The following is a 12,656-nucleotide window of genomic DNA, read 5'->3' as shown; positions in this document are numbered from 1 at the left end:
CCAGCGGCCCACAGACAGGACTAACAGTCACCTGCCAGTCAGCCTCCCAGGTCCCATCCCTCCATAGAGTGCTCTACATTGCCAGTAGAGGGAGCATGGCATTGCTTTCAGTCAGTGCAAGTAGACTGGCAGGAACCACCGACTCCCTCCCTGCCCGTAATCTTCCGCTGGTCTGAGTGGCCATGTCCTTAACTTCCTCTTTCTGCTCAGCGTCTGAGATGAGAGCTGGGAACAGCAGCATAGCTCGTGTGGTGAGGAGGGGTCACTGGGACACTAGAGACTAGCGGGAGGAGGCAGTAAGTGAGATTGGAGGTGATCAGAGATGTTAGGGAGATTCTGAGGTGTTTACCAACATAGTGATGGGAGGAAGGGGCTGTGTATATTGGGAAAGAGAGTTATGGGGTGTTGTGTGTACTGGGGAGCAAGTGATGGGAGGAAGTGGCTGTGTGTACTGGGACGAGAGTGATTTGGGTGCTGTGTGTGCTGGGGAGAGTGAGTGATGGGAGGGGTATTATGTACTGGGATGAATGAGTGGGAGAGGGAGTATGTACTGGGGTGAGTGATGCAAGCGAGGGTGCGTACAGGGGAGAGTGAGTTATAGATGTGACAGAGTGTACTGGGGAAAGTGGGTGATGGTGGGGAGTGGGGGCTGTGCATTTTGGGGAGAATCAAAGGGAGACTCTTAGAAATAGCAAAGAGGGGGGGCTAAGTTTTGGGGAGAGTGAACAATGGCAGCGATCACACAGACCAATGCAAATGGTGTTTGGCATATTGGGGGTCATTCCGAGTTGTTCGCTCGCAAGCCGTTTTTAGCAGCTTTGCACACGCTAAGCCTACGCCTACTGGGAGTGAATCTTAGCATAGTAAAATTGCGAACGAAAGATTCGCAATATTGCGAAAAGACATCTCTGTGCAGTTTCTGAGTAGCTCCAGACTTACTCGGCATCTGCGATCAGTTCAGTGCTTGACGTTCCTGGTTTGACGTCACAAATACACCCAGCGTTCGCCCAGCCACTCCTCCGTTTCTCCAGCCACTCCCGCGTTTTTCCCAGAAACTGTAGCGTTTTTTCCCACACGCCCATAAAACGGCCAGTTTCCGCCCAGAAACACCCACTTCCTGTCAATCACATTACGATCGCCTGAACGAAGAAAAAGCCGTGAGTAAAATTCCTAACTTCATAGCAAATTTACTTGGAGCAGTCGCAGTGCGAACATTGCGCATGCGCACTAAGCGGAAAATCGCTGCGATGCAATGAAATTTACCGAGCGAACAACTCGGAATGACCCCCATTGTGTAATGGGCATTATGGTATGTGGCATAATGTGTAAGGGGCATTACAGTGTGTGGCATAATGTGTAAAGGGCATTACTGTAAGGGGGAACATGACAAAAAAATTTAAGGGGCATGAATCAGGATTGTGTTTTCTTTTCCTTTGTTGGCCAATGTCTGGGCGTCCAGGTTGCAAAACTGGGATATAGGATAGCGTTTTCCTGCAAGTCTACACCCTTGCAGTGAGGCTGCACTCCCCGTTCCATTATTTTTAAAATCTCTACAGGGGCGGTGGTGCATTTATAACTGTTCACACTGGGTTCCAAATTGCCTAGAAAAGGCCCTGCTATACATACCCCTTTCACACTGCAGGACCTGTTTTGCCTTACACACTGCAGCCAGTCTGGGTCTGACCCAGAATAACCCTGGTCGCAAACTGAGTAGCAGAACTAGGTTGGACCTGGGTTGTAAGACCTGGGTTGACCCTTTCACATGGGGGGGCCAAATGTAATAGAGTGAGAGCTTCAAAAAGTGAGAGATTTGGTATGGTTTTGCAGTTTTATTTTAAAGTGGCAATCATTTACACAGCAAGATCAACCTGGTTTTCCAGTGTAAATGATTGCCACTTAAAAAAAAAAAAAAAAAACCTTACCAAAGCACTTTCTGAAACTCTCACTCTATTACATTTGGCACCAAGTCTGGCTTTCCCCAGCAATACCCGTGTTCTCAGCTCTGTGTGAAAGGGTTATTACATTTCACAATCCTTATTGCTTACATTATATACAAATACACTGTTCTTTTTTTTTTACTTTTCACACAGACACAATCAACATACAAAACTTTTGCATCAATTACTCTACTTCAAAAGACATTGTCCATTGGGGCTCACACAGGGCCGCCATCAAGGGGGTACCCTGGGTACACTTGACCCGGGCTCGGCCACTCTCACAGAGAGTGGAGGGCCCGGGCCGCTCATACTGACGGCTGCTATTGCCTCCCCTGCCTGTTCTCCTGCCCGTGCAGCAGTTCCTGCAGGAGAAGACTCTCCCCCCAGAGCGGTTGTCGCTCTCCTGTTAAAAAAGTTTGTTGTACAGTGCGGTGTGATGTCATGATGTCACACCGCGCCAGTGAAGAGGACTTGCACTGAGGTGTGGCCTGGGACAAGGACCGCAATGTGACGGACGGGGAAGAGAAGAGGAGGCTGGAGCTGGCCCGCAGGACTGAGGACGGAGCAGAGGAGTGGGACACGGACAGCGCGACGGATGGACGTACGTACGGACAGAAAACAGCAATACCAGGATTGTATGGTATTTTGCAATGTATAACTTGTGCTGTGTTACCACAAATGCCTCTCACAGGCCACCACACCTAGCCCCCCCCCACCACCACCACCACCACCACCACCACCACCACCACCATTACCACCCTCTTCATTTTTTAAGGCTTCAAGACAGATTCTTTGATTTAAAAAAGAAAATCTTTTTTCAGCAATAAGTTAAAATTGATTAAAGTGATTAATACAGAAGAAGGGAGGGGGGTTGTCCTATTTTGTCAGTCCCGGGCCCCACATTTTCTGATAGCAGCCCGGTTTCCAGATATCTTTAAAAATAAAGTCTCTTGAGTATGGAGAATTTTTTACATACAGTACATAACATTTCATCTCATCCTTGTACTATATTTTCATTATTGCAACACCATCTTTTATCCTCTTTTATATCTAGTTTTATATTTTTCCTTTGGATATTGCTTCTCTGTTGTTTCATTCATTCTACCTAGAAGCTTTTTAAACATAGTACATGCATTTATTATATACCAAGCCTAATGGGGCTTTTAAAAGTTTATACGTACTTTATATTCTAGATACTGTATAGTCTAAGACTCTAATAAACCTCCAATATGCTTTGTACTACCCTGACTGTGGGAATGAAGAAAACCCAACACTTTTACTACAATTTATATTGATTATTATTTCATTAACCATAAAGTGAGTAGAGAGGGTGTGGGTTGAGAACATTTTCCCTTGGGCCAAGACCTGTCTAGTGTCCACCGGGAGCCAAGTCAGACATGGAGGTGGAGCAAATCCCCTTCCCCAATCAGCATGCACAAGTGTAGCAGTGAACAATAGGACAGGCTGGGCAAGGTCATGTCCCTAAGAGTGACTGTTTTGTTCATATGTTTGTAAATCCAGTCATCAGGATACAGAGACATGTGAGTTCACTGCTGTGCTGCTTTATTCCATCACCAACTACAGGCACACTGCACACTGGACCACCCACTTCCCAGCATCCCCCTGGTCCCAGGGACCATCACTGAAGATTCAGGCTTACACAGATTAGTAAGGGAGTGTCTACAAATATTAAGCATTCTAATACACTAACATCACATCCTCTTTTCTTTAAAGATAAGCCCTATACGCTTCAATGCAACAATTAACAACGTCATATTAAGAACATCATCTAACACGTTTCAATGAGTCTCTCAGGTCTGCGTATTTCCCTTTTGGGTCTTTCACACACAGTCTGTGTTTCATCGACCATGTTGGACCTTTCTAGAATCGTGGTTGGTTCACCATTATCAGGATCATCATACATGTCAGATGAAGGGTATTCTTCAGTCATGTTGTCTTCATTATGGTTAGGTTGAGATCTTAAATCCACCTGATTTCTTCTTACTTCCGTTCCATGCTCTGTACGTATAGTATAAGATCTTCGTGCTACTTGTGCTTGCACAATACCTTTATGCACCCAAATACCTTTCTCGTGATCTCTGAGACGGACTTGGTCACCCGATTTTAGATCAGATAAGCATCTTGTTCGCCTGTCATGGAACAGTTTCTGTTTTGCCTGTTGACATTCCTTACTCAGTCTGACCAACGCTGAGTTATGTGTATTAAGAAGTTCATCATGTATCGGGAGATTTGCTCTAATCCTCCTTCCCATCAGCATTTGTACAGGAGAAAGTCCATTCTGTAAAGGTGTACTGCGGTAGATTAAAAGACTTTTGTAGAAATCTTCTTTACCTTCTTGAGTTTTTTCATGAGACTCTTTACAGTTTTTACTGAACTTTCCACCAACCCATTTGAGCGTGGATAGTGGGGACTTGACGTAGTATGGACAAATTCCCACTCATCAGCAAATTGTCTAAATTCAGCACTGGAAAACTGAGGACCATTGTCAGTGAACACTTCCATAGGAACACCATGCCTTGCAAAGATTGACTTCATGCAATTGATTACGGCTTTACTAGTAGTTGCATGTAGTGTCTTCACCTCAGGGTAGTTAGAGTAATAATCAGTCATGACAATGTACGTTTTCCCATTACAATCAAACAAATCTGCGCCAACTTTCTGGTACGGTCTCTAAAGCACTGCGTGAGGACTCAGTGGCTTGACTTGTTGTTTCGGTCTATACGTAAGACATAATTCACATGTAGCTGTAGTCTGTGCTATGTCTTGGTTCATTCTTGGCCAATACATAACTTCACGCGCTCTCCGCTTACATTTTTCCTCTCCTAAGTGGCCTTCATGTATCTTGTACAGCATAGTTTTTCTTAGTCGTGCAGGTATGACAAACCTATTGCCTTTGTAAATAATACCATCGACAACTGTAAGGTCACTGCGGTACATCCAATAATCATGGATAGACAGCGGGCACGCATGTTTTTCTGCTGGCCAACCTTTCAGAATGATATCTTTCAACACTTTCATTGTGTCATCTGTCTCAGTTTCTTTCCTAATCTGTTCTTGTCTTGCAAGAGACACTGGTAGAGAAGCTACGATCAAATTAACATAGGCTTCTATCTCTTCATCCATCAGACTTTTGGAACCTTCACTTTTGTCCACAGCACGAGAAAGTTTATCAGCAATGTACATGTATTTGCCGGGACAGTACAGCAAGTGTACATCATATTTCTGTAGTCTGATAAGCATTCGTTGAATTCTCATGGGACAGTCATGTATGATTTAGTCATGATAGCTACCAATGGCTTGTGGTCAGTTTCCACTGTAAATGTTTGACCATACACAAACTGATGAAATCGCTCACATGCATATGTGATCGCTAGAAGTTCTTTTTCTATCTGAGCATACCTTGTTTCAGCACTTGTCAGTGCTCTTGATGCATAGATTACTGGTTGCCATGTATCCTCATGTTCTTGTAACAGCACTGAGCCTAGGCCAAATTGCGAAGCATCTGCTGAAATTCTTATTCTTTTCGCAGGATCAAAGAATTTTAACACTGGTTGCTCTGTAATGATCTGTTTCAAGTTTTGCCAACTTTCTTCTTGTTCATGTGACCACATTCACTCGTTATCTTTGTCCAACAACCATCTAAGAGAGGCTGTTCATTCAGAGAGTTGAGAAATAAACTTTCCTAAGTAAGTAATCATTCCTAGGAATCTTCTGACGTCGTCTTTGTTGTTAGAACGTTCCATGTTCACTATGGCTGATATTTTCCTTGGGTCTAGTTTTACACCTTGATCCGAGACCACGTCGCCCATAAAGGTAAGTGTATTCACGCCAAATTCACATTTGTCCTTGTTTAGCTTTAGATTCACTTTCTTGACAAGTTCCATTACTTGTCTCAATCTAGAATCATGTTCTTCCTTTGTAGATCCCCAGACAATAATGTCATCCATCATTGTTTCAACACCTGGAATATGTTCAAAAATCATGTGTATCTTTTTGTGATATACTTCTGGAGCAGACAATATTCCATATGGTAGTCGAAGAAATCTGTATTGACCTTCTGGTGTATTAAATGTACAAAGCTTTGAGCTGGCCTCATCTAGCTTCATTTGCCAGAATCCTGAAGATGCGTCCAATTTACTGAACCATTTTGCTCCCGCAAATTGCGACATGATTTAATCTCTGGTTGGTAGTTTGAAATGTTCTCGTTTAATAGCTTTGTTTAAATTTCTGGGGTCTAGACATATTCTGAGTTGTCCATTTTTCTTTTCAACAATTACTAAGGAGCTTACCCATTCAGTAGGCTCATCAACTTTCTGTATCACACCCAAGGCTTCCATGCGATTTAACTCTTGTTTCAGTTTTTCTCTCAGCGCAAACTGCACTTTTCTACAGGGGTGTATCACTGAAGATACTTGCGTGTCTATATTTATTTTATGCTCTCCAGGCAAACAACCTAGACCTTCAAACAAGTCTCTGTTTTCTGTAAACATCGATTTGCAGTCATCTTCTACTTGTGATGTCACCATAAAAACTTTCTTTAGCAAGCTTAGTTTCTCACAGGAACTTAATCCTAGAATCGGTTGCACATTTTTATCCACAATCAGTAGAGATGTTTTAAACTGTTGTCCCTTATATTTCAGTGTCACTAAGCATGTACCTTTCACAGGAATTTCCTCCCCAGTCTACCCTGTAACTTTCACTTTGGCTGGATGAATTTTAGGTTTTACTCTAAAAGTCTTATAGTCTTGAAACTATATTAAATTCACCTGCGCGCCAGTATCAAGCTTAAAGGGAATGACAATCTCATTCACAGTTAAAGGAACAATCCATTCTTTCTCATCTGCACTGCAAAGTTCAATGCAATCCACAAAGAATTCCTCTGTTTGTTTAACAGCATGCACATTGGTTGTTTCACTTTTAGTTTTACAGCATTTGGCAAAGTGATTAAGTCTACCACATTTCATGCAGGTTTTACCATAAGCAGGGCACATTTTAGGATTGTGAGCATTTCCACATCTACTACACATTTCCTTATTAGACTGTGGCTTAGACTGCTTCATTCTTGAGAATGGAGGTTTGCTTAGCTCTGTGTTCTGCACTACATGGACAGCAGCATCAACTTCCTTGTGTAACGTTTTGGCTTGAAATCTAGTTATTTCTGCAGATCTGCACATAGTCACTGCCTTTTCTAGTGTTAGGTCTTGCCCTCTCAGCAATCTCTCTCTGAGTCCATTATCAGGTATTCCACAGACAATACGATCTCTAATCAGTGAATCCTTTAAATCACCAAACTCACAGGTTTTACTGAGTGATTGCAGCTCTGTAACATACTGATCAAATCCATCTGCAGACTTCTGATCACATGTGAAAAACTTATATCTTTCATATGTGACACATTTTTCCTTGGCACAAAGTAATCTTCAAACTTTTGCATTATAGAAGATAGCACCATATTCTGCCCCTCATCAAACTGAAAACTATTATAAATGTCCAGCACATCCTCTCCTATCACATGGAGGAAAATGGATGCTTCGTTTTGTCAGCCTGTTTCAGCTCCACATGCAGCAAGATATATATTAAACCTTTGCTTAAATCTTTTCCAGTTTTCAGACAAGTTACCAGACATCAGCATACCGGTTGGAGGAGCCAGTTTATCCATGGTTACTCTCTGTTTGGAGAGAGGAGCACATGGCAGGCTTTGCAGACACTGAATATCACAGCCTTACAGACTGCTGCAGGATTCTGTCACACTCTGAGCGCACTAGCAGTCCAAGTTAAACTTCTTCTGACACCATGTTTTGTTCATATGTTTGTAAATCCAGTCATCAGGACACAGAGACATGTGAGTTCACTGCTCTGCTGCTTTATTCCATCACCATCTACAGGCACACTGCACACTAGACCACCCACTTCCCAGCATCCCCCTGGTCCCAGGGACCATCACTGAAGATTCAGGCTTACACAGATTAGTAAGGGAGTGTCTACAAATATTAAGCATTCTAATACACTAACATCACAGTGACCACACCCCCACTCTAGCACTAGGCTAGCTTGATGTCTTGGCGTCTCTTTTAACTATGCAAGTAATTTCAGCTAACCTATACTGTATGTAATACATAGAAAATTGGTCTTTGTGCACTTTACAAAGATTACAATTTTTCTATCTCTTCCTGCACTGGTAGCTGAGTTTCACTCACTGGCATTTCATACACTATGATACCCCATTCACACTGCACAAATAACCCGGTATCGACCTGGTATATTGCCAGGTAGACATCGGTCGCTGTGCGGTGTGAACAGGTCACTGCCGAATTCACGGGTCGCCTATCCCGGTAACCTGGGAATAAAGACGGATTATTCCCGGGTTATTACCGGGTCAGGTGCAGTGTGAACGGGTTACCCGGGTCGATACGACCCGGTACCCATTCGCACCGTAGGGAGAGGCGGTGAGGAGATGATCTCATCTGCAGCGACGCCTCCGCACCCATGACCACACATGTATTGATTAATGACTGACACATTTTAAAAGCTCTGCAGGTGATACTTAGTTTTTCACTTGTGATTCTGAGAGGAAAACATGCACTGTTATGCAGCCCACACACCAACAATCAGTGGGCACAGTCCTGCGATCTGCCGATGATTGTCTTTTTAAATCAGCAAAATCCTACATATAAAATATCAATGTGTCAATTCCAATCCAAAAATTATGAAAATCAGCGAGTTGGGGCTTCTTAACATGTTATTCTGCCGTTCAAGGAATTGGATTTTCCATCAGGGATTTGCCAGATTGATGTTTGGGCCGAATTACGGTTCCCTCGGGACTGGAATTGGGAAACACTGTTCAAATACAAAAGCATAGAGCACTAAATACACCAGCTGCAAACTTCTATCTCTCAGTGGGAGCGGAATACCACAGGCCTTTTTGGCAGCAAAGGTCATCACGTCGATGCACTCAAAAGAAGCAGCACAACTCTTTCTTCCTTGCATCATACTTATACCACTTTCACAGCAAAATCCTGAGTCCAGCCCGGAATTTGGGGACAAATCTAACCCCGGTCAGACATAGGACAGACCCTGTTTACACTGCAGCTTGATTCCCAGGTTGGTCCCATTTACACTACGCATGGGTGCAGTGTTAACTGTTCTGCCAGCGCTTGGAGATGACATCATCTTCAAGCGCCAGTGAGACAGTTCTCCCTATGCTGCAATAAGTACCCGAGTAGGATGACCCAGGTCACCCTTTCCCACTGCCCAGTTACCCAGGTCCCCCCTGTGTTCATCACTGTTCACTACCAGGGTTGGATTCCCAGGTCACTGGACCTGGGTTATTTTTCGGGACCTTTTCACACAGAGCCGAGAGCTGGGTTAACCCAACAATTACTCGGGTTATTGTGATGGTGTGAAAGAGGTATTTATCTCTCAATGCCTAATAACACATGTTCATTGACATTACCACCATGCAGCTACTCAATTTTACCATCTATTTTTCTTCTAACCACTTCCACCTTATTTCTCACTAAACTTGTCTTCTCTCACGAGGATCCTATGCCCCCCTTCCATTATTTTCCCCTCACTCCTTCCTTTTTCACATGACTGCATGCATGATCTGTTCTGCTACCTGCAACCAATACACTCACTGATTTACACAAGCAGACATAAACCTCACAATCACAAATCATGCTCTCATGTCCTAATTCTCACAATACTCCTTCTCATTGACCCTATCAACATCTCACTGAAACCCAAACCCATACTTTTCTATCCAAAACATCTCACTACCACTCTCTGTTCCATTTTCCTGTGCACCCTATAATAGATCTGTTTGTAGCAAATTTACACCCATCCATGATCTACCTATTTCAGTGTCTATCAACATCCTTGCCATAACAGAAATGTGGCTTACTTCTTCAGAAGAAACCTCCCTCATTCTGACTCCGAAACCCAAAGACAGTCAAGTTAGAAGACTCCTACTCTATTCAAGCTGCCCCTTCGGAGTCAAACCTTTGCCCCTTCTGAGTCAAACCTTTGGACCCTCTTCTTATCATATTTTGAAATCCACACCATATAGTATACAGTATGTTAAGAGGATGTTAAGTACAAAGTTTCTGTACTCATGCCCAGGTCTTTCTTGGGGATGGTGACAGGCTTTAATCAGATCTGATAAGCTGACAGTCCATCTTTCTATTAACAGTCCCATGAGATCAGGATTATTGGTGGGTGCTTGCTTGGAACAATAGCTTCTTATGTATTCTTCCACATGATCATCACACCTTGGCTTTGCATTCAACAAGTAGGAGAGAATTATAAAAGCTTGGAGAGATATAAAGTACTAGCCAATCAGCTTCTGTCCTTTTACAGACTGTGCTTGAAAAATGACAGGAGTTGATTGGTTTATACTTTAGCTCTCTCAATCTATCTTCTCCAAGCTTTGATAAATTTCCCCAAGAGCCTGATCTCTGTGTGGGTCGTCCGGGTCCCTTATGCTGCTTGCACATCATTTATTATTAATTCATATTTATATAGTGCCAGTTTATTCCGTTGCAGCTGTCAGGGGTGCAGAAAGAACAGCAAAGACTATACCTTGAGTCCTCTCAAGAGCACTGCTCATATAATGTATCTGTTCTGCTGCACCTTCTTTACAGTCATTTATTGCACCTCCTGTGCATGCTGGAAGGCACTACTTGTTTAGCTAGTACTTTTTGGACACATACATTGGGGGAAATTTACTAAGCTCCCGATTTTGACCGAGATGCCGTTTTTTCATCAAAGTGTCATCTCGGTAATTTACTAAGCACTAATCACGGCAGTGATGAGGGCATTCGTAATTTTTTGCAAGTTCAGGTAAAAAATTACGAATGAATACACCATCGGTCAAAACGCGGCTGTTTAAGTATGAATCTCGGTCATTTACTAAGAAGTGCAAAGCAAAAAAAGAACAAACACTGCCGTGAAAAATTACAACTCGTAAAAAAGTGCTAAAAAAAAACAGACCTGCTTTTTTTATTCGTGATTGGATAGGCATGCACGGATCCATGAGATCCGTGCATGTATATCAGTGGGAAGGGGTGGGAAAGTGCTTATTTTTTCAAAAAAAATTGCGTGGGGTCCCCCCTCCTAAGCATAACCAGCCTCGGGCTCTTTGAGCCGATCCTGGTTGCAGAAATATGGGGGAAAAAATGACAGGGGTTCCCCCATATTTAAGCAACCAGCATCGGGCTCTGCGCCTGGTCCTGGTCCCAAAAATACGGGGGACAAAAAGAGTAGGGGTCCCCCGTATTTTTAAAACCAGCACCGGGCTCCACTAGCTGGACAGATAATGCCACAGCCGGGGGTCACTTTTATATAGTGCCCTGCGGCCGTGGCATCAAAAATCCAACTAGTCACCCCTGGCCGGGGTACCCTGGGGGAGTGGGGACCCCTTCAATCAAGGGGTCCCCCCCCCCCCAGCCACCCAAGGGCCAGGGGTGAAGCCCGAGGCTGTCCCCCCCCCATCCAATGGGCTGCGGATGGGGAGGCTGATAGCCTTTGTTGTAAAAGAAAAGATATTGTTTTTAGTAGCAGTACTACAAGGCCCAGCAAGCCTCCCCCGCATGCTGGTACTTGGAGAACCACAAGTACCAGCATGCGACGGAAAAACGGGCCCGCTGGTACCTGTAGTACTACTACTAAAAAAATACCCAAAAAAAGACAAGACACACACACCGTGAAAGTATAATTTTATTACATACATACACACATACATACATACTTACCTTAAGTTCCCACGCAGGTCGGTCCTCTTCTCCAGTAGAATCCAAGGGGTACCTGTTGAAGAAATTATACTCACGAGATCCAGGGGTCCAGGCTCCTCGGGAAATCCAGGGGTAATCCACGTACTTGACAAAAAAAACAAAACGGTGTCCCGACCACGAACTGAAAGGGGACCCATGTTTGCACATGGGTCACCTTTCCACGAATGCCAGAAAGCCACTCTGACTTCTGTCTAAGTGGGTTTCTTCAGCCAATCAGGGAGTGCCACGTTGTAGCACTCTCCTGATCAGCTGTGTGGTCCTGTCCTCACTGACAGGCAGCACACGGCAGTGTTACAATGTAGCGCCTATGCGCTACATTGTAACCAATGATGGGAACTTTCTGCTCAGCGGTGACGTCACTTTAGGTCAACCGCAGGGCAGAAAGTTCCCATCATTGGTTACAATGTAGCGCATAGGCGCTACATTGTAACACTGCCGTGTGCTGCCTGTCAGTGAGGACAGGAGCTCACAGCCGATCAGGAGAGTGCTACAACGTGGCACTCCCTGATTGGCTGAAGAAACCCACTTAGACATCAGTCAGAGTGGGTTTCTGGCATTCGTGGAAAGGAGTCCCATGTGAAAACATGGGGCCCCTTTCAGTTCGTGGCTCGGCTTTCCGTTTTCTTATTTTATGCAAGTACGTGGATTACCCCTGGATTTCCCGAGGAGCCTGGACCCCTGGATCTCGTGAGTATAATTTCTTCAACAGGTACCCCTTGGATTCTACTGGAGAAGAGGACCGACCTGCGTGGGAACATAAGGTAAGTATGTATGTATGTGTGTATGTATGTAATAAAATTATACTTTCACGGTGTGTGTGTCTTGTCTTTTTTTGGGTATTTTTTTAGTAGTAGTACTACAGGTACCAGCGGGCCCGTTTTTCCGTCGCATGCTGGTACTTGTGGTT

General features: G+C 44.0%; 1 long non-coding RNA gene across 1 annotated transcript in view; it reads left to right on the top strand.

The window, feature by feature from the left end:
• Nucleotides 1-12,656, top strand: part of LOC134980852 (uncharacterized) — a 367,657-nt gene that overhangs the window by 334,536 nt on the left and 20,465 nt on the right. The gene's annotated exons all lie outside the window — the stretch shown is intronic.

Source organism: Pseudophryne corroboree, chromosome 12 (genome assembly GCF_028390025.1).
Source record: "Pseudophryne corroboree isolate aPseCor3 chromosome 12, aPseCor3.hap2, whole genome shotgun sequence".
NCBI classification, from domain to species: domain Eukaryota; kingdom Metazoa; phylum Chordata; class Amphibia; order Anura; family Myobatrachidae; genus Pseudophryne; species Pseudophryne corroboree.
Note: the sequence above shows the minus strand (reverse complement) of the source record. Positions and strands in the feature narration are given on the sequence as shown.